Source organism: Bos indicus x Bos taurus, unplaced genomic scaffold (genome assembly GCF_003369695.1).
Source record: "Bos indicus x Bos taurus breed Angus x Brahman F1 hybrid unplaced genomic scaffold, Bos_hybrid_MaternalHap_v2.0 SuperScaffold_100301, whole genome shotgun sequence".
Lineage (NCBI taxonomy): Eukaryota > Metazoa > Chordata > Mammalia > Artiodactyla > Bovidae > Bos > Bos indicus x Bos taurus.
The window spans coordinates 1,911-25,607 of record NW_020867082.1 but is presented as its reverse complement, the minus strand read 5'-3'; the positions used below and the strand labels follow the sequence as shown (position 1 = coordinate 25,607).

Below are 23,697 nucleotides of genomic sequence, written 5' to 3'. Positions count from 1 at the left end.
TACTGGAGAGGATCTGGGATACTCTCAACCTTCTAGAATCTTCCAGCACAAGTGAGAAAGAGAGAACAAGCGTTCTAAGATAGCCCAGCAACTCTCCACGGAACAGTGGTCATACTGACAACCACAGGCAGCTTCCACCTTATACTGACAGGGCTTCTGGGATGGTTGTTTGAACCATGGGAGGTATTTTCCAAGGGAGGTAACACTGTGAGCAAGGGTAGGCACCCAAGCCAGCCTACCAAACATACTCATAGCAGATCACGGCTGCTGGTACAGAGCCTGGCTACTGATGCGGTTCCTGGAGCACAGTTTTTTACAGGGGTGGGGAAAGGAGGCAGAGGCTGGGGAGGAAGGTACAGCCTGGGTTCTGCCAGGCCTTGATGGCCCAGGAAGAAAGTCGGCTTTGGTTCTACATGTGATGGGAAACCACTGGAGGCTATCAAGCCAAGGAATTATTTTATCTGACTTACTTTTGAAAGAGCACTTTGATGCTATAGTAGAGAACCATGCAGAACTGATTCTGTCGTGAGACAGACCTGGACTTGAATTTCAACTCTTTCCCTTCATAGATTGAACTTTTTCTGTGTAACAGAGACAATAATAGTATTAGGAGGATGGGATTGACATGTACACACTGTTGTATATAAATTAAACAACCAATAAGGACCTCCTGTATAGCACAGGGAACTATACTCAATAATCTGTAATAACCTATATGAGGAAACAATCTAAAAAAGAGTGACTATATATTATATATCTCTATAACTGATTAACTTTACCTTATACTTGAAACTAATACAACATTGTAAATCAATTTACAGTTCAATTTTTAAAAATAGCATTTACCTCACAGGTGTGCCGTAAGGAGTACAACAGATAATATATATAAAGTGCTTAGTCCAGTGGCTGGCCCATAGTAGGTGTTCAATGTGTGTCAGCTGCAATTATTATTATTAGTTGTTGTTGTTGTTTTATTATTATAGTAACAACTTTGAGAAAATACACAGGATGTGATTCAGATTAAGTGTTAGGTCAATGTGGGTTGAAATAAACTCTTTGGACTCCTAAGACCTGACACGATAGTGGACTCTTCAGGTGCCAGGTGGGGAGATGGAAAAGGTCTGTCTGGGGGTACTGCCAACTAACTACATCCTTTCTTCCCAGCCCAGGACATGCTCTTGCCTGTGGCTGTATCGCTGCACAGGACTATGTCTGGGCACTGAGTGAGATGACAGGGAAGGCATGGATAAAGAAGCACTCTTTCCTCACCATTCGTATTAGTTCCCAGAGTCCCAAAGGGTCCATTCATTCAAAAGTGCCTCCTGTGTGCTAGTCCGATACTGGGCCATGCCATCTTTCCAGCAACGGCTGAGTCACAAGAACCCTGGGGGAAGCCCCAGTGCGCTGACCATCACCTTACTCTGTGAGGATTATGCAATGTGGCAACTGGGAGGAGCCAGGTCCAAGGTTTCTGGTGGCTGCTTGGCCATCGGCTTCTCCTTGGACTCTGGTTTAGCTATTCCTTGGCATGAGCAACAGGAGGTTATGAATCACCCTCCAGCCAGGAGGGGCAGACTGGGATAGCACTGCGACCCATGTCTCAAATGTGCCCTGTGCTACAGATTGACCATGCCCAGAGAATGGTGATGAAGCACAGGGGTTTCTCTTCTGGCACGCTCCTGAGCTTTGCTGTCTCATCTGGCTGCACCCAGTTCTTACAGTCCCAAAGCCTGTCTGCTTCGTGGAGCAGAGGATTGCAGAGATACAGCATGCCCTCTCAGCAAAGGGAGTTGTGTCATGCCAACCCATGTCTAGGCTGTCTGGCTCTTAGGTAAGCTTGATGTGCCAGGAGTGTGGCAGGAATGACTGGGACTCAAGCCAAGGTTCTATGCAATTCACCTGCCACTTTATCCTGCTATTATTTCTTATTCAATGCTTTAACATTTACTTCCATTGATTTTTTCTGTTTACTATTTGTTTGGCTGCATTGGGTCTTAATTGCATCATGTGGGATCTTAGTTCAGGCATGCAGGATCTAGTTCCCTGACCAGGGATCAAACCTGGATCCCTGCATTTGGGAGCAAAGAGTCTTAGTCACCAGATCACCAGAGAAGTCCCTAGTTCCATTAATTCTTTCAAACATTTGATCATTCACTTAATCAACAAGATTTTAAAATTTTCATTGTCATTGAAGTATGTAGTTGATTTACCATGTTGTGTTAGTTTCTGGTGTACAGCAAAGTGATTCAGTTATATATAGATATGTATGTTCTTTTTCATCTTCTTTTTCATTATGGCTTATTACAGGATATTGGATATAGTTCCCTGTGCTATACAGTAGGACCTTGTTGTTGACCCATCCTATATATTAGAGCTTACATCTGCTAATTCCAAACTCCTAATGTGTCCCTTCCTCATTCCCTCCCTTCAACAACCACAAGTCTCTCTCTATGTCTCAACAACAGTTATGGAATTCCAACTCCGTGCTAGGCACTGTGGGAGGTGGCACAGACACATGAGACAAAATCCCTGCCCTCAAGGAACTTACATTCTGAGGTCTGAGACTAGATCATTCATATTATTTATTTCTCTTCAACTCTAACCCCACCTCCAGATACTACTACTGCCCCACTGCTGCCGTGCTCCTTATATTAAAACCTTGAAGCAGCTGTTTATACTTATTGTCTCCAAGTCCTCTCCTCCCCCTCCTTCTTGTTGTTTAGTCGCTCAGTCATGTCCAACTCTTTCCAGCATGATAGAATGCAGCATGCCAGGCTTCCCTGTCCTTCATTATCTCCTGGAGTTTGCTCAAACTCATGTCTATTAAGTTGATGATGCCATTCAATCACCTCATCCTCTGTAGCCCCCTGCTTCTCCTGCCCTCAATCTTTCCCAGCATCAGGCTCTTTTCCCTCTTCCATGGAGTCTTCCTCCCTGTACACATGTACCTCCCAGACTAAGTTAGAAGCCACCTGCTCTGAACTTCCAGAACTTGTTAAGAGTGTGGGCTTGAGAGTCAAACCTGTGTTTGAATATCACAGCTGTACCCTCCCAGTTCTGTGATCTTAAAGAAGTCACCGATCTTTTCAGGGCCTGATTATCCTTATCTGTAGAATGGAAATAAAACTATATAAGATATTTCAAAACACCTAACTGAAAGTGAGTCAGTTCTTTATATCAGGTGGCCAAAGTATTGGAGCTTCAGCTTCAGCATCAGTCTATCCAATGAATATGCAGGGTTGATTTCCTTTAGAATTGACTGGTTTGATCTCCTGGCTATCCAATGGACTCTCAAAAGTATCCTCCAGCACCACAGTTCAAAAGTATCAATTCTTCGATGCTCAGTCTTCTTTATGGTCCAACTCTCACATCCATATATGACTACTGGCAAAACCATAGTTTGAGTATACGGAACTTTGTCGGCAAAGTGATATCTTTGCTTTTAAATATGCTGTCTAGGTTCATCATAGCTTTTCTTCCAAGATGATATGGTTTATTATTGTCTAATATCAATAACCTCAGATATGTAGATGACACCACCCTTATGGCAGAAAGTGAAGAGGAACTAAAAAGCCTCTTGATGAAGGTGAAAGTGGAGAGTGAAAAAGTTGGCTTAAAGCTCAACATTCAGAAAATGAAGACCATGGCATCTGGTCCCATCGCTTCATGGGAAATAGATGGGGAAACAGTGGAAACAGTGTCAGACTTTATTTTTGGGGGCTCCAAAATCACTGCAGATGGTTACTGCAGCCATGAAATTAAAAGACGCTTACTCCTTGGAAGGAAAGTTATGACCTACCTAGATAGCATATTGAAAAGCAGAGCCATTACTTTGCCAACAAAGGTCCGTGTAGTCAAGGCTATGGTTTTTCCAGTGGTCATGTATGGATGTGAAATTTGGACTGTGAAGAAGGCTGAGCGCCGAAGAATTGATGCTTTTGAACTGTGGTGTTGGAGAAGACTCTTGAGAGTCCCTTGGACTGCAAGGAGATCCAACCAGTCCATTCTGAAGGAGATCAGCCCTGGGATTTCTTTGGAAGGACTGATGCTAAAGCTGAAACTCCAGTACTTTGGCCATCTCATGTGAAGAGTTGACTCATTGGAAAAGACTCTGATGCTGGGAGGGATTGGGGGCAGAAGGAGAAGGGGATGACAGAGGATGAGATGGCTAGATGGCATCACTGACTCGATGGACGTGAGTCTGAGTGAACTCCAGGAGTTGGTGATGGACAGGGAAGCCTGGCGTGCTGCGATTCATGGGGTTGCAAAAATCGGACACGACTGAGCACCTGAACTGAACTGAACTGAATATAGCTCTTGTTGCTATGTGGAGGGCATGAGTGAAAGGAGAGAAACAACTTCAGGGTGACCTAAACTAAGCTGGTGCCTGATGTCCCTTTCCATTTAGACAGAAACCTGAGAGCAACATACAAATACATTCTGCTCAGATAAACACAGACTCAAGGCCACTGTTTTCTGGAAACCTTCCCAAAGCTATGATTCCATAGATTGCTAGCTCTGTGACCAGTGGCTCAGTGGTTGGAATATGTATGCCATGTCCAGCCCTATGGACAAGGCCCCCTTGATCAGTAAGGCCCCCTTGATCAGTTAATGGGAAAGATGGTTACTAACAAGAACACAATACAGTGATAAAGAGATTTTAAGATGTGATAGCAGCATTCATTCATCGAAATTTTAAAGAGCCCCACTAATCCCCAGCACTGGGTCTTTTATGCTTTCTAGTTGGTAGGGTGCTAGGTGCTAGGGAGGAGAAGAAAGAGAGAATGGGAGAGAGAGAACTCAGCTCACAAGGGAGCTTATACATTAGAGGAGGAGATCAAGACATGAACACAAACAGAAATCACACAAAATATATTGAGGTTAAGTATCCAAAGGGAGATAGAAATACAATAAATAATTGTCATTTATTTAACACTCAATGTATGTGAAGCACTGTGTTAAGTTTTACATACATTCTCCTGTAAGAGTCATAAATCTATGGAATAGGTAATATGATCACCCATGATGCTATAATAGCAGCTAACATTTATTAAGTGCTTTATATCAGCCAGGCATTGGGTTAGGTGTTTTGAAATATCTTATATAGTTTTATTTCCATTCTACAGATGAGGATAATCAGGCCCTGAAAGGATAGGTGACTTATATAAGATAACAGAACTGGGAAGGTACAGCTGTGATATTCAAACACAGGTTTGACTCTCAAGCCCACACTCTTAACATGTTCTGGAAGTTCAGAGCAGGTGGCTTCTAACTTAGTCTGGGAGGTACATGTGTATAGGGAGGAAGACTCCATGGAAGAGAGAAGTGTGAAGATGAGAAGGAAAGAAACTATACAGGGCCTGGCAACTGGCCTCACTTGGCAGAGCTGGCGGTATGTGATGGGGAGAACCTGTCTATCACTCCAGACTTGGTCTTGGGGTACCTTGGTTCTTGGTTCTCCTAAGGCCCCAGAGAGTTCAAACATCTTTAACTACCCTTCAAAGAAGGATAAGGTTTAGATTTGCAAACTCAAAACATGATGAGCAAGGAGTTGGCAGACCCTTCTTTAGTTTATGTCTTCGGTAGAAGCAGCCTTTGACATTCATAACATTGAAAACAAGATCCCAGACGGACAGGGAATCCAGGGGAGGCAAAACCCAGCAACCAACACCACATCTCAAGCCAGCAAAGAAAGTTCATCATGCATCACTGCTTACACAACAGCAAAAATTCGCCAGTGATGTAAAGCTCCATCAATATGGGATTGATGAGTTAAGTTAGGATGCATCTGCAGAAAAGAACACTGTGTTGTTCAAAAGGATGAAGTGAAACTATATATTCTGACAAAGAAAGACATTTCCAAAAGCTTATAAGGTAAAAAAGTAGGTCACACAACATTCTCTGTAGCATGATTCGATTTATATCACAGATCTGTGTTTATGAATACACAAAACCACGAACCACAGTTATCCAGAAGTTGGTCATCACAAAGAATTACAGAAGGACTTTCTAATTCATATACTTTTGAATGCTGCTGACCTTTACATGCTTATATTACTTTTATCATTGGAAAAAGTACAATAGTTTCCATTTTACAAAACAAAAGAAACCTTCTTGGATCACCTTCCATCCATCCTGACTTTTGTAACTACAACATATCTTAGGTTCAGCAGTGCATCTGAAATTATATCCTACAACTTTCCCACAAATGACTTAAGACAAGACAGCGATATATTAACCAGGTTATAACACAGGTGAAATAGACTGGCAATTGATCAAAAATTTTACACAAAACATAGGTAGCAAGCAGGAGAAAAGTCACCAGAGAAAGGCCACAGGGCTTTTCCACTTTTACTAGTAACTTAGATCAGTGATCCCCAACCTTTTTGGCACCAGGGACTGATTTCCCAGAAGACCATTCTTCCATGGACTAGGGAGTTGGGGGGCGGAATAGTTTCAGGATGAAGCACGCACATAACATTTATTGTGCACTTTATTTCTAATGTAATGGTGCTGCTGATCTGACAGGAGGCACCAGTCTGTGGCCCGGAGGCTGGGGATCCCGGACTTAGATGACACAGAAAACGTACTTACCACGTCTGAAGATGACCCAAAACTGGCGGGGATATCAAATTTGTTGAAGAACAGAACTGAGATTCAAAATGAGCTCAGAATGGCTGGAGTACAGGGCTAAAATTAAAAGAAGTAATAAGGTGAAAATTATAAGATAAAGAAAAATATTCTCAAAAATTTAAAAGTCTATTTTGTGAGGCCAGAATAAGGGAAGCATGGCTTGGCAGCAGGTCACATAAAAACAGGCATTCAGAAAAGATCTAGCAGTTCAAGTTGACCCATAGCATAATGTAACTAAATTATGTAGCTGCTAAAAATGGAGCACATTTTAGGTTGTATTAATTAAAGTATGGTTTCTAGACCCCAGAATATAATTGTCACACTTCAGTCTCTGCTGTTCTCTCCCAGAGTCTCCTGTTCCAATCTATGCCCCACATTGCAAGAGGATCATTAACAAAGGGAAACATCTCCAGAGGATGGTCACGAACTTGACAAAGGAGCTGGAAACCATCCCATAACAAGAGTGGCTCTTGAAGGGACCAGAGACACAGGGTCTAAAAAAGAGAAACATCCCATATAGGATACCCGCATGCTTTCCAATCTCGGAAGCATTCCCATATACGTACTTAACTGGGTTGCTCAGGTGACAGAACTAGGACTACTGCCACCTAGTGGTAGCAAGGAGGCAGATTTTTCAGTAAACCTGTCAAAAAAGGCTTTCTGACCTTGAGAGGGTCCTGCAGGACGTGGAGTAGCCTGGTAAGACTGTTATTTTAAGACAAGGATGGATGAACAGATACCCAGTGGCAGAATCACAGTAACCAGGGCCCTTTCAGCTTTAAAAGATTACATCTTTCTCCTATGAGATCGCCATGTCCTCCCTGGATCAATGAGCCTCTCTCTGTGGTCTACAGAGTGGTAAGGACAGCTGGACAGGAACTACTGAGGCTGTCCCCTCTTGCTTATTGTTATCCAAGACCTGGGTGGGCAAAACTCACTGCTTATCTTATATTTTCATTTGACTTATTTAGTTTTGTTTCCTATCCTCATCTAATGGGCTATAAGTATAAGCAGGGGTCCTGTATGTCCTGTTTTTGGCTAACTCTCAACCTCTGGAGTATCAGTAGCAGATGGTAGGTGCTCAGTAAATATTTAACGAAATGAGTGCTGCTGCTGCTGCTGCTGCTGCTGCTAAGTCGCTTCAGTCGTGTCCGACTCTGTGTGACCCCATAGACGGCAGCCCACCAGGCTCCCCCGTCCCTGGGATTCTCCAGGTAAGAACACTGGAGTGGGTTGCCATTTCCTCCTCCAATGCATGAAAGTGAAAAGTGAAAGTGAAGTCGCTCAGTCGTGTCCAACTCTAACGACCCCATGGACTGCAGCCTACCAGGCTCCTCCGTCCATGGGATTGTCCAGGCAAGAGTACTGGAGTGGGGTGCCATTGCCTTCTCTGAACGAAATGACTAGTGCATCCCAAATTGACATCATTTTCAGAAGTTTTAATTTTCTCAATAAAAGACATTTCAGATTTAAGAACCAGATCTCACAATAATAACAAGCAGTTGTATCTTAGTAGTAGGATTCCAGGTGATTTTGTTTGTTTCTCCATTTCCCCAATTTTTTTTATGCAATCATATTGCATTACCTAGCCATCGTCATTGTAATAGCTAACATCTACTGAGTGCTTTCCTTGTGCCAGGCATGGGGATAAGCACTTGACTTGGATTAATTCATTTAAGCTCACAATAGCCTTTTCAGTTGGCACTAGTATTACTCCCATTTTAAAGACAGGAAACTGAGAAACAGGGAGGTGATATGACTTGCCCAAGGTGATGCAACTAATATCAGGCAGAATTCAAAGGCCATGTTATTACCCCCTGACATCAATGTAAGATGAAAAATGATTACGATGAGAATGACAACTAACATTTCTTTAGTCCTAATCATGTATAATATGTGTTAGTCACTCAGTCATGTCTGAGTCTTTGTGACCCCATGGACTATAGCTCTCCAGGCTCCTCTGTCCATGGGATTCTCCAGGCAAGAATAATGGAGTGGCTTGCCATTCCCTTCTCCAGGGGATCTTCTTACCCCAGGGATTGAACCCGGGTCTCTCACACTGCAGGCAGATTCTTTACCATTTATTTGTATAAGGTTCTGTGCTGTTTCCAAAACATGACCTCCTTCAATGCTCAGAACAGTCCCTTAAAGTGGGAACTATTATTATGACCATTGTACAGTATCAGCCCCTTCTGTAACGTAATCAACCATGTCCACTGCCCCACCTGGACTCTATTTTGATTTCATGAGAATCATACTTTTCTTGATTGTCTCTTCTGCATTCCAGCCAAGTGAAGAAGTGATTATCTGCCAGTCACTACTTGAACCCTCCACTCTATGGAGATTAGGTCTCCAACATAGATAACTGTGCTGTTGTCCCTTTCTAGAATGTCCTTCTTTCCTCTTTCACCACAATCCTACTAATTTTTTTTCCAAACACAGCTCAAATGCAACTCCCTCCAGGAATCCTTCAGTGATCAGCCCTTTCCACCACAATCTCTCTTATTATACAGCCTGTACATTTCATTCAGCCTGGTCATCTCTGGCTTGGTAGTGCTGGCTCTCCTTCAACTCACATATGTCCCTTTTTCTCAGTTAGACTAGAGCTCACAGAGGCAGCTAGGTCTTGAGTTTCTTGGCATGCCCTGAATAAATGGTCTCTTAGCTTCCCCTTAGTAGGTGCTCAGTAATTATTTTGCTGATTTCATAATGATAATCTCACCTCACAGCTGTAAAACATTGTCTTTTCCAATAGGTCTCATACATATTGTCTCACTTTTGCTTCAAAGGAGACAGACAAGATTTTACTTTTCTCATTTTCACAGTAAAGTAAGTTGAAGGCCAGGGAGGCTAAGTAAGCTGTCTCAGGTCACACATCTCAGAATTCAGCCCAGCCCTCTGGACTCGAAGCCCCAGATTCTTTATCCTAGAACACACTGATTCTACTGGAAGGTACCGCTGGCTGGGAGTAATGCTAATAACATTCCTATAAAGACCTTATCTTGATCCTATCACTGGAGCGAAAGCAATAAAGAGTGACAAGAGGCCATATCCACGGTTGAGATTGGGAAGGCAGGTAAATTCACACACTCTGTGCCGAGAAGTGCCTGGTGCTTATCAGATGGGCGGTGATGACTGTGTTATATCCCCTGTGAGGAGGACACTTGGGACTGAACAAAACGTTGTCCTCCACAAAGGCCAGCGTGGCTCAATCCTCAGCAGAAGTGGGGCAGTCCAGCAGGCACGGGGTGAATGAGAGAGAGCACTAAGAAGCAAGAAAGGTGGGTTCAAGATCCCGCTCTGATCCTATCTAGCTGTGTGACCACAGGGAAGGTGACCAGCCTCTCTGAGGCTGTACTTCCTTCCTCACTAGTCGATGTCCCATGACAAAGCCTCTCATAGACCCTGTGTTCCACGAACTGGTGATCCGCAAACCAAATTTGGGCCAGGAACATATTTTCTTGGGCCCAAATACTGTTTAAAATTGTTTTGATCTGGTAAGCAACACTTAAAAATCAGAAGATTTTATAGAAATATTCAGTTTCCAAGCTTTCTAGAAAAAAATAGGAAGACCTGGCAACATTAAAAAAGTGGAAGACTTTACATAAAATTTGATTTCCAGTCTTTCTAGAAAACAATATCTGGATATACGTGATTATTTTTGTACATTGTTTATTCTTTACAATATAACATGATAGGTTTTGATAAGTAGCACAGAGAAGATATAAAGCAGATAGGGAGTTCTGAAGTAGTAGGGCAGGGGAATCCAGCAAGGCCTGCAGTTAACAGAAGCTGCTCTGAGAAAGCCTCACTGCCAAAGGAAGCTATTCCCAGGACCACAATGGGCTGGAGTCCAGGTGTTTCGGCTCCCTTTAGATGGCGCGTGTAGGGAAAGGTTTAGGAGTGCTAATGCCCTTTACATACCAAGTAGGGAGTAAGAAGACACTGACCTTGGCTGATGTGAATTGAAACACAATTTTAAGCTTATTTTTTGATTTCACAAAGGCAACAAAAGAGTTTCAAGTGGTAAAATAAGTATCAAAGTCTGAGAGAAGGAGACAAGCAAATTGTATTTACAAAGCATTCCCTAATCAAGAGCAACTAAACACCGTCATTCACCCAGATGCATTTTCTGTCTAATGGGGGTCAAAGCAATTAGCCTGATACCTGTAGCAATATCCTGCCTTGCCCTTACATCTCAGGCCAGGGCCATTACAAGGTATCAGAACTCATTCTAATCAGAAAACAACCAACTCTGTCAACCCAAGCACAGCATGGCAGAGACGTGAAGAGGAGAAATGGATCCTACTCCATTCTCTTGTTGGCCATTTATTGTCTGGGCTGGGACCTGACAGGTGATTTCTCTGGATACCAGTGTTTCTAAATGGAACATAGCACCCATTAGTACACTCCAACATTTTGGGTCATGATCCACAGTAAGAAATATGTTTGTCATTCATATAGCACACATTACTAAACATATATATATATATATATATATATATATATATATATGTAGATAGACAATAAACATATCATGAAGCAATCCTTACCCTTATTGTGTGTATTGTGCATTATTATTTCCCGGTTCATCCCCCCCTCCTTTTTTTAATCCTGATCACTACTCACTAAATTGATATTCTTAGCCGTGGGTAATAATTGGCAGCTTGAAAAACACTGCTTCAGACTAATGGTTCCCAAATCTGGTGCCACATCAGAGTCCCTTGGAGTCCTTGTTAAATACATATACTTCTGCTCCCTTCCAAACCTACAGAATCAGAATTTCTTCAGCGTGAGACCTAAGAATCTATATTTTCTTTTACCAAGGACCAGCCATACACTGGCATTAAGACATCACAGTTCTCCTCAAGACGTAGAAGCAAATAACAGCAATCACAGTCATTACTATCAAACACCTACTTCATGCCAGTGCTGCCAGCATAAGCACTTTCCATTCATTGACTCACTTAAATCCTCAGAGCAACTCCACTTTATAGATGAGGAAACTGAGGCTCAGAGAGTCTCCACTTTATAGATGAGGAACTGAGCTCAGAGACATAGATAGAGAGGTCAAGGAAGTGGTGGGGCTATGATTCATGGGGGCTCTGTTTCCATCCTTACTGATCCCTCCACCCTCTCCCCTCTGTAGTTCCAGAGACCTTGGATCTATGCTAGATGTTCTATACCAATTCAAGTTCAAGACCATACCCCAAGGGTTCCAACCAACAAAGGCAAGAAAAGGTGTAAAACAAAACAATAAGAGCTGCACTTATATTGAATTTTGACTGTCCAAAGCATATGTGTGTCTATTTTCTCCACATTTATTCCTTTCAGGTATCCTGTGAGGCAGAAAGTGTTAGTCAAAGTGTTAGCTGCTCAGTTGTGTCTGACTCTTTGCAACCCCATGGACTGTAGCCCGCCAGGCTCCTCCATCCATGGAATTCTCCAGGTAAGAATACTGGAGTGGGTAGCCATTCCCTTCTCCAGAGGATCTTCACACCCCAGGTATCAAACCCAGGCCTCCTGCATTGCAGGCAGATTCTTTACCATCTGAGCCGCCAGGGAAGATGGCAGAAGAGGCAGAAAAAAAAATACAGAGACACAAAGAGGGGAAGTGACTTACCCAAGGTCTGACAGCAAATCAAAGAAAAGCTATCCCAGGCAGGGTCTACTACCGACTCCCCAGGCAGGGTCTACTACCAACTCCCCAGGCAGGGTCTACTACTGCTCTTGGGCTGGCTTTCTCCAGGGTTTCTAGATCCACCCCACTTCAAGTCTATCTCCCTTTAAAGTAGAAAAGGAAGAAGACCTGGTACTTTCTGCCTCCCTCTTTACAGGATTTACTATCAACTTCTGAAATGAGCACACTCTGTATACACACTGCCTGAGGGACAGGTTGCCCCAAACCGCCTACACAAGGCTGTACTGAAAACTGGCAGTATTTCTGTTTTTGCCATATAATTTGGAAACAGAAAACTCTGCACCATGCTTCAAAGAAAACTAATGGATTCAAGGATGAAAGGAAAAGGCATTATCCCTCCCACACAAGGTAAATGCCACCAGCCAAGAGTGAGGCAGTGGTTGGAAGTCACTGCCGAGCAAAATGTTGTGAGCCCACAGAAAGCCAAGGCGGTGGAGTGGATCAATCTCTGTGATGGCAGAAAGGGGCTGGAGGGATGAATGACCCCCATTTAGCTTCCTTGGCTGAGACCCTTCCTCTGTTGAGAACATCCCTTCTGTTTCTGCCACAGAAAGGGGTGTTGTTCACAATGTGTATACATTTATGTGACACATGACTAGCTCTTTATCAAACACTCTTATTGATTCTAACATTTTTCTTCACCCCTTCCCCTTCACCATGCAGGTCGTTCCCTCTCTCCCCTTAACAAATCCCAAGGATCATCTAACACACACACTATTTGGTGAAAATAAAAGCAAGCCATCCTTCTCTTGGCCTCCGTCTCCCCATCTCTAAAGTCAATTATTGTTGCTTAGCAGCTAAGTCATGTTCGACTCTGTAACCCGCCAGGCTGGACTATACCCCGCCAGGCTCCTCTGTCCATGGGATTCTCCAGACAAGAATACTGGAGTGGGTTGTCATTTCCTTCTCTAGGGGATCTTCCCGACCCAGGGATCGAACCCGAGTTTCCTGTGTCTCCTGCACTGGCAGGCAGGCTCTTTACCATGCACCACCTGGGAAGCCCACATAAAGTCAATGAGTTAAACCAAATGGTCTGTTAGGTCCCTTCTCTAGTTCTAGGATGCGGATAAAGTATGTAGGTAAAGCCCTACATATAGCCCACAAATGTGACTCAGGATCTGAGCAGGGAGGGGCAAACTGATTTCAAATTGTGTTTTAAACAGTTGTCTTTTGTTAAAGGGGGTCCAAAAGGTGGGATAAAGAAAAAAAAGAAACATTTCTACCATGCCCATGATCGGGCTAACATCCTAACAACGAAGGTCACTCTCCTTTTTTCTGTCTCTTGCTTTACTTTTTGTTCTCTCTACACGTGGTTGCAAAGCCTGCCTAGTCAGTTGCCTCTTCCCTGTGTGTCAGTTTCACATCCCAGGTGAAGGTGCAGGGAGCAATCTGGCCCTGTAATAGCCGAGGTTACAGCCACGCAGAGCTTCAAGTTAATGCCAGTCTCACCTCCACAGAAGCACTCCACTTGATGTCAGAAAAATTGGAAGAGGTGTTAAATTTGCTTTGTGATTGCAACTCCTTTTTAGTTGGGGGAGGCTGGCTTAGGATTTGATGGTTTTATAGATTTCAATATCAAGAAAGTAGAAAAGATCTCAGCTTTTTAATTTACATTGTCAATCACCAAAGTGGCTCCTTCCCCAAGGGGATGCTAACTAGATCAGCACTTGCTGCGGTTTTGCCAACACAGCATGGGCACCTCTCCCACCTGCTTCCTGGGGCTGGGTTCAAGATGATGAGATTGCATAAGGGAAACAGTTCCAGGGCATTTAAAAAAAAAAAACAGAGGAAATAAAAATACTCTCACCCTTCCACAGTACAGCAGATGCACTTCAGTCAAACCGCCACCATTTGAATCAAGTTACAGAGTCTCCTGGGTCTCAGGTTGCTCATCGTCAAATGGGAATAATATTAATAATACCTCCAAAGGTTATTGTGGAGAGTAAATGGGTAAAGTGCCTAAAGCAATGCCCCACCACATGCTAATGCCTCAATAACTGCAGTTATGCTGACTATTATAATTTCTCTTGGCCAAACCAGTCTCTAACCAGCATTTTCTGGTCATCTCATTTCACCTGAGTGAAAGTCACTCAGTTGTGTCTGACTATTTGCGACCCCATGGAATAGCCCATGGAATTCTCCAGGATAGAATACTGGAGTGGGTAGCTGTTCCTTTCTCCAAGGGATCTTCCAACCCAGGTCCCCCACATTGCATGCAGATTCTTTACCAACTGATCCACCAGGGAAGCCCTCTCATTTCACCAGAGGATCTAAAAGCACACTAGCGATGAGGTTGAGCTGAAGTGCATCTTGGAGCCATTTGGGTGGGTTGAAGCTGCCCATTTTCCAGTTGCTGCCCTGCTGTTTATTCACTCAGCAAATATTTATTGACCACCTATTACACGGCAGGCACTGTACTAGGTGATGAGATACTAGTGAACAAGATAAAGTCCTTGCTTCATAGTGTAAACACTCTAGAAGGGTCGGAGGGGGTGCACGGTATGCAGACAAGAAATACAATGAATGAGACAGGGATGAGCTCTCATGATCCGGAGATCTAAAGCCAGTAAGGCTGGGGTGGGGGTTGGGGCATGGGAAAAGGGTGGTGTGAGATGAGACTGCAGAGGAAGGCAGGGGCCAGATCAGTAGAGCCTTTCAGGCCAGGTGAGGAGTTTTATCTTCATCCTAAGAACACTGGGAAATAAATGGAAGATTTCAAGCAAAGGGTCAATACACTATGTGTGGCTGAGAGGAAGAGGAACATTGTAGGTGAAAAATTATAAGTCGTGCTTTGAACAGTGCATCGACTCTGGCTGCCCAGGTAAGCAGCTGATCTGTCAGTTTCTGTATCTTAAGTTCCTTCCCACTGAGGATCTCAAAGCATGAGGGGCCTCTGGAAAATTGGTAATCCCTGCTCCTTATCTTTGGCTCAGCAGGTTTCTTTTTGTGCCTCCTTTGGCCGAAGATGAAATAATGATTTCAGTTTGTTCCTACCAGTTTTCCAAGATTCTTCATTTATTTACAGGATCCTGATACTTCTCAATCTCTCTCACATACATGCACATGCTCACGTGCGTGCTCACACACACACACACACACACATTTATCATTTCCCAATGTTGCTTTTTATCTGATCACTCTTTGTCATGACCTGAAAACCTTCCACTTTGGGGCATACACCTTCATTCAAGGACAAGGATTCTCCATCTGCTGCCACCAAGAAATCGCCCAGAGTTTCACAGCTTCACCCTAACCCTCTCCCTGTGACAGGAGAAAGGTATGTGGAGCAGAGCCAAGTGAGCTGAGAAAATGAGTCTAGCACTGAGAAATTAAAGAAAGTAATGTTGACTGGGGCAGGGGGATTAATCAGGAAATCTTAAGGTCACTGTGATCTCTTTGATTGCATTAACATCCAGTAGCAGAAGACTACAGATTGATCAGTGTTACAGCAGCAGGGAGGGGGAATGAACCTGGAAGTCTAATGCCCAGAGCTCCATCTTCCTAATGCCCACTAGCCTTCAAGCCAGTGGCTCAGCTGATAAAGAATCCACCTGCCAGTGCAGGAGACTCAGGAGATGCGAGTTTGCTCCCTGGGTTGGGAAGATCCCCTGGAGAAGGAAATGGCAACCCACTCCAACATTCTTGTCTGGGAAATCCCATGGACAGAGGAGCCTGGCGAGCTACAGTCCATGGGGTCACAAAGCCAGACATCTTCCATAGGGAGAATTAATGCCAGTAGATGAAGCCAGATCTCTTCATTTCTGAGCCAGTCACACTCCCTTAGAACCCACTTCCTCCCTAGAAGTGTATCAGGTCATCTATGCTCCATGCTAAATCATTTCAGTCATGTCTGACTCTTTGCGACCCCATGGACTCCTCTGGCTCCATGGAGCTCACCAGGCTCTTCTGTCCGTAGGGAAGAATGTTCCCCAGGCAAGAATACTGGAGTGGGTTGCCATGCCCTCCTCCAGGGGATCTTCCCAACCCAGGGATCGAACCCATATCTTTTACAAGTCCTGCACTGACAGGTGGGCTCTTTACCAGTAGGCACCAGATAGCTTTCATTAAATTGCCCCCTTGCACACTGCGCCCATTCTTCACATTCGATCAGACTATCCTTTCCTCCAAATAGCCCTTTCTCCAGATGGCTTAGGGAAGACTCTTGAAGAACTAATCACTCATGGTGAGCCAAGTACTGGGTTGGCCAAAAGGTTCGTTTGTGCTTTTCCATAACATCTTTATGGATAAGTCTTCGGGGCCTGCCCTTGCTCCATCAGCTCGGACACTTACTTCCTAGAGTCTCTTGCACCTTTTTCTTAATTTGTCCATATTTCCAGAAGAGAAAAGCAGTCTGCCTTCTGCAGTGACAGGTTGTAGACCTGGCTCCCATAAGCAGAAGACACCAGGCTGGTTTACCTTTGCCTCTTTCTAGTCAGCAAACCACAGCAACCTGAACTGATCTGTACAGGCCTTTGAGGAGAAGGGTTACTTAATGAGGACAAGCACAGGAAAGGAAATATCAATCAATAACAATTGTAGGTCTGGTTTCTCCAGCTCCAACCATGTGCCAAGCACAGGGCTAAGAGCTCTAAACAGATTAACTCTCATAGGAAGGCAGGTGTGGTGCAGATCACTGTTTCATAGTTGCAAAAAATGAGGCTCAGAGACATGAAGGAACTTGTTTGAGGGCCCACAGCTAGCAGTGAGCAAAGCTGGGGTTTTAAACCCATACCTGTCTGATATCAGAGCAAGTACTCATAATCAGTTGAGTGTGCCATGCTAGACGTGGGAACACCCTTCTGTTTTCAGCCTTTCTTCCCTTCACATGAGATGTATCCAGAATCATTGTGATGACTCCCACATCTCTGGCTCCAGCCTTGACCTATTTGGTGTCAGTCTTAACTAACTCCTTTCTACTGGATAGTTCCTTTCCACTCATGTCGCCTAGTTACTCAAACTTAACATGCCAAGAGGTTATTTTTTCACCAACCAGCTCTCCATCTCAATTTGCCTCTTTCTGTCAGTTAATCCCCATTCCCAAGCTCCTACCTTCAGGATTCTCTCCAACTACTCTCTCTGACCTCATGTGTTCAGGCACCAAATTGTGGTGATTTCCTATCTACACTGTCTCTTGAGTCTACCCCTTCTTCCATTTCAAATGCTTGTTACACATGTGTGCATGCTCAGTCATGTCCAGCTCTTTGCAACTCCCATGGACTGTAAGCTGCCAGGCTCCTCTGTCCATCGGATCCTCCAGCAAGAATACTGGAGTGGGTTGCCATTCGCTTCTCCAGGGGATCTTCCTGACCCAGGGATCAAACCCACATCTCCTGTGTCTCTGGCAGTGGCAGATGGATTCTCTACCACTGAGCCACCTGGGAAACCTCCTGTTGATTGAATTAAACACACACACAGACACACAATTTATAATCTCACAGTTCCCATGCGTGAGTCTGAAGTCCAGGCATGGTACACCTGGATCTTCTGCTCAGGGTCTCTCTGGGCTGAAAAGGTGTCAGCCAGGGTTGTGATTCTCATCTCAAGTTCTACTAATACAAAGTGTAGAAGCGTAGTATAAAGAATTTTCATATACTTTTCACTCAGATTCCTCAAATGTTAACATTTTCTAACATTTGCTTCATTCTTTTCTCTTTTAATGGATATTTATACTCACATACACAATTATTTTTTTCCGAACCATTTGAGAGTAAGTTGCAGGCATCATGCCCCTTTATCCTTAAGTAATTCAGTGTTTATTTTCTAAACAAAAGAAGGGTAATTCTCTTATGTAGCCACTGTAAAATTATTAAAATCAGGAAATTAATATTGATATAACATTATCATGTAATCAAAAACCTTCTTTCAAATTTCATCAATTATGCCAATATCATCCTTTAAAACAAACAAAAAAAATAAAACCAAAATTTTTCTGCTATAGGACTCAATTTATAATATAAATTTATACATCAGATCAGTTCAGTTCAGTTGCTCAGTTGTGTCCGACTCTTTGTGACCAAATGAACTGCAGCATGCCAGGCCTCCCTGTCCATCACCAACTCCCAGAGTCCACACAAAACCATGTCCATTGAGTCGGTGATGCCATCCAGCCATCTCATCCTCTGTCGTCCCCTTCTCCTCCCGCCTTCAATCTTTCCCAGCATCAGGGTCTTTTCAAATGAGTTAGCTCTTCCCATTAGGTGGGCAAAGGATTGAAGTTTCAGCTTCAACATCAGTCCTTCCAACGAATACCCAGGACTGATCTCCTTTAGGATGGACTAGGTTGGATCACCTTGCAGTCCAAGGACTCTCAAGAGTCTTCTCCAACACCACAGTTCAAAAGCATCAATTCTTTGGTGCTCAGCTTTCTTTATAGTCCAACCCTCACATCCATACCCGGCCATTGGAAAAACCATAGCGTTGACTAGATGGACTTTTGTTGACAAGGTAATGTCTCTGCTTTTTAGTATGCTGTCTAGGTTGGTCATAACTTTCCTTCCAAGGAGCAAGTGTCATTTAATTTCATGGTTGCAATCACCATCTGCAGTGATTCTAGAGCCCAGAAAAATAAAGTCTGACACTGTTTCCACTATTTCCCCATCTATTTGCCATGAAGTGATGGGACTGGATGCCATGATCTCAGTTTTCTGAATGTTGAGTTTTAAGCCAACTTTTTCACTCTCCTCTTTCACTTTCATCAAGAGGCTCTTTAGTTCTTCTTCAATTTCTGCCATAAGGGTGGTGTCATCTGCATATCTGAGGTTATTGATATTTCTCCCAGCAGTCTTGATTCCAGCTTGTGCTTCATCCACCCCAGCGTTTCTCATGATGAACTCTGCATATAAGTTAAATAAGCAGGGTGACAATATACAGCCTTGACATACTCCTTTTCCTATTTGGAACCAGTCTGTTGTTCCATATCCAGTTCTAACTGTTGCTTCCTGACCTGCATATAGGTTGTTCAAGAGGCAGGTCAGGTGGTCTGGTATTCCCATCTCTTGAAGAATTTTCCACAGTTTATTGTGATCCACACAGTCAAAGGCTTTGGCATAGTCAATAAAGCAGAAATAGATGTTTTTCTGGAACTCTCTTGCTTTTTTGATGATCCAGTGGATGTTGGTAATTTGATCTCTGGTTCCTTTACTTTTTCTAAAACCAGCTTGAACATCTGGAAGTTCACGGTTCATGTATTGCTGAAGCCTGGCTTGGAGAATTTTGAGCATTACTTTACTAGCGTGTGAGATGAGTGCAATTGTGCGGTAGTTTCAGCATTCTTTGGTGTTGCCTTTCTTTGGGATTGGAATGAAAACTGACCTTTTCCAGTCCTGTGGCCACTGCTGAGTTTTCCAAATTTGCTGGCATATTGATGCACCACTTTCACAGCCTCATCTTTCGGGATTTGAAATAGCTCAACTGGAATTCCATCACCTACAGTAGCTTTGCTTGTAGTGATGCTTTCTACGGCCCACTTGACTTCACATTCCAGGATCTGGCTCTAGGTGAGTGATCACACCATCATGATTATCTGGATTGTGAAGATCTTTTTCTGTGAGGTTAGGTAATACTATTATTCCCATGTTACAGATAAGGGAACAGAGGGTAAGAGAGAATAAATAATTTGATTTGCTGAAATCATGACAGCTACTATGTATCAGATTTACACTATGTGCCAGTGTTAGTCACTCAATCATGTCTGACTCTTTGTGACCCCATGGTCTGTAGCCCACTGGGCTCCTCTGTTCATGGAATTCTCCAGGCAAGACTACTGTAGTGGGTTGCCATTTTCTTCTCCAGGGGATTTTCCCAACTAAGGGATTGAACACGGCTCTCCTGTATTGCAGGAAAACTCTTTACTGACTGAGCCACCAGGGGAGCCCTTACACTATGTGCCAGGCACTATCATAATCATGTTACGTGCTTTGCCTGATTTTAACTGACTGTAACCTGTGGTGAGCTGTGCTTAGTTGCTCACTTGTGTTTGACTCTTTGCTTCCCCATGGACTGTAGCCCACCAGGCTCCTCTGTCCATGGGGATTCTCCAGGCAAGAATACTGGAGTGGGTTGCCATGTCCTCTTCCAGGGGATCTTCCCAACCCAGGGATTGAACCCAGGTCTCCCACATTGCAGGTGGATTCTTTTTACTGTCTGAGCCACCAGGGAAGCCCATAACCTGTGGAGATGGGTATTATTAATATTTTAATCTCCATTTGTAGATGAAGAAGCAGAGGCACAGAGAGGTTAAGCAACTTGCCCAAGATCACACAGCTGGTAACAAGCAAAGCCAGGATTGAAAGCTGGGCACAGTGGCTTCAGGGTTGGCATGCTTACACACAGTGCATGTGGCCTCCTTAAGAAGATATGCTGTCATGTTAAATCACTTCAGCCACGTATGACTGTTTGCAACCCTATGGACCATAGCCACCAGGCTCCTCTGTCTACAAGATTCTCCAGGCAAGAATACTGGAGTGAGTTGCCATACACTCCTCCAAGGGATTTTCCCAGCCCAGGCACTGAACCTACATCTCTTACATCTCCTGCATTGCAGGTGAGCTCTTTACCACTAGCACCAATGAAGCACATAAATAAGAGTCTTAAAGCTTTGAGCCTCACAAATGCTGAATTCACACAGAACCACTGCTGGTGTGTCCTGGCTAGAACCTCCTCTGTCAGAGCAACTTTGACACCCCCAAATGCTTTCCTGTGTCCCACAAATCCCTCATGCTAAACCTCTGAGGCCAGCTGACATGCCTGCTGATACTCAGCGGCCAGCTGCATGACCCAGATCGCATCACGGGAATTGCTCTGCAGACTGCTCTCCTCCAGCCCTGCCAGGCTACAGCCTTCTGGCATTTCAATCCCTTGATTGGCTTCTTGTGCAACCTCTGGACCTTAAACTTGGGTTTGGTACTGAGTCTTTCTAATATCCCACCTTTATTGTTCTCCGAAGGAACCCCTCCCAGGTGGTTCTCCAAGTTTTGTGGTCCAGCTTGTATTAGCAGGAATGGCCACTCTCCGTCCAGGGCTGCAGGACCAAACCTGGGCTGCTTTCCCCTCTTCCTGGGTGGGCTGGTCTCCACCTCTAAGTCCCATAGAATGGGGACTTGAATAAGTTGCCTCCAACTCTGGGCTGCTTTGCAGAGCTTTCACCTGCCGTCTGGGAAGAAAAAAAAAAAGTCCGATTTCTCTTGATGGTGCTTCCTCCTAACAGCTCAGCTGGCCACAGATTGGCCAGAGCTGCTCCTCTGTGGGTGGTGACACCTCAGAGTGCAACCGCCAAGGGACCTCAACCTTGCCCTTACTCCACCCTCACGCCACCCTCTGGAGAAAAGAGGAAGTGATCTCAGGGGGGAAAAAAAAAAGTAAAGAGAATCTAAAGCTGGAGCAACATCTGGCCCCCTGCCCCAGCTTTCCCACTTTGTGCAGGAGCCTGGAATACAGGGGAATAAGAAGCAGAGGGTGGGTGTTGTTCTAGTAACCAGTCGGCTCCCTTTCAGGGCATTCTGTGGATTTCTAGATCCTCCTCTTCTAGGAGCTTGCCTGAGAGGGGTTAGCCAGAGCTGCAATCTGCAATTCCTGGCTCCAGGATGTTCTAATACAGGGCTTCTTTTTTTATCATTTTATTTTATTTATTTATTTTGGGCTGTTCTGGGTCTTCATTGCTGTGCAGGCTTTTTCTCTAGTTGTGGTGTGCAAGGGCTACACTCTAGTTGCTGTGTGTAGATTTCTCATCATGATAGCTTCTCTTGTTGCAGAGCACCTGCTCTAGGATGCATGGGCTTCAGTAGTTGTGGCACCCTGGGCTCAGAACCAGCTCCCTGGCTCTAGAGCACAGGCTCAATAGTGTGGCACATGGGCTTAGTTGCTTCATGGCACTTGGGATCTTCCCGGATCAGGGATCGAACCTGTATCTCCTGCATTGGCAGACGGATTTTTTTTTTTACCACTGAGCCACCAGGGAAGCCCAGTGCATGACTTCTTAACCTGGCCTCCAGACACGGGATTCATCCACAGAGAGGATATGATAATTTGGGTGCAGAAAATGCATCCTTGTCATCACTAATCTCTAACTTCAATTTCCTTTAATTCAACGTAGCATTTCCTTCGGTTATAAACATAAGCGACAACCCACAGTGGTATTAGCAGTACCTGGGACTTTGTCATCAGTGGAAGTCACAGATGGTTGCATATTGCATTACAACAGCTGCAGATCTCTTCAAGTAATGTTTGTGCTCATCACTGCTTTGAAAACATGGTAGTAACAAGACCTTCCACTAGATATTGTTGCTTAATGTGTCATAAAGAAGCACAGATATTGGTATATCACAAATTCATTTTCAATAGTTTATAACTGTATTTCAGATAATAGGTTTTCTTTTATTTCTATATAGTTTGTCTTATGCATTTAAAACATGGTTCTATCTTTCTACATTGTTGGTGGGAATGTAAATTGGTGCAGACATTATGGAAAACAGTATGGAGTTTCCTTACAAAGCTAAAATAGAGTTGCCATATGATCCTGCCATCCCATTCCTGTGGCATATATCCTGACAAAACTTTAATTCTAAAAGATATAGGCACCCCTATGTTCATAGCAGCACTATTCACAATAGCTAAGGACATGGAAGCAAACCTAAATGTCCATTGACAGATGAATGGATAAAGAAGATGTACAAATATACAATGAAATACTACTCATCCATAAAAAAGAATGAAATATGCCATCTGCAGCAACATGGACCTAGAGATATCACACTAAGTGAAGTAAGTCAGACAAAGACAAGTATCATATAATATCACTTATATTTGGAATCTAAAATATGACACAAATGAACCTACCTACGAAACAGAGAAACAGACACAGACTCGTGATTGCTGGGGCGGGGTGTGTGGTAGGGATAGGGATGGACTGGAGGTTTGGGATTAGCAGATGAAAAATATTATACACAGAATGTATAAACAAACAGGTCCTATTATATAGCACAGGGAACTATACTCAATATCTTGTAATAAACCATAGTGAAAAAAGAATATTAAAATGTATATCATACATAAATATGTGTGTAACTGAATCACTGCTGTAAAGTAGAAACTAATGCAACATTGTAAATCAACTATACTTCCATTAAAATTATAACTTTAAAAAATGGTTCTAAACAGAGGTTCTGTCAGGTTCATTAGGTCTACTAAAGGTTTCCATGGCACCCCCAAAGTCAAACTCCCAGCTCTTAGGAATTCTGTGTGAGTCTGGCCCAGGAACTAGATGGATGTATCTGTGCTTAGGGCTCATGCTGGGTGCTGGGATGCTGTGAAAGGAACAAGTCTGCAGGCAGAACAGAATAGAAACTCAGGTGTGGAGCTGACCACCA

At 43.8% G+C, this 23,697-nt stretch overlaps 1 long non-coding RNA gene across 1 annotated transcript in view; it reads right to left on the bottom strand.

Moving 5' to 3' along the window:
- Positions 1–6,814, bottom strand: part of LOC113888500 — a 56,177-nt gene extending 49,363 nt beyond the window's left edge. Inside the window, exon 1 of the long non-coding RNA XR_003509998.1 lies at positions 6,595–6,814. This is a non-coding gene — a long non-coding RNA (uncharacterized LOC113888500). The remainder of the gene's footprint in view (positions 1–6,594) is intronic.
- Between the last annotated feature and the right edge of the window lie 16,883 nt (positions 6,815–23,697).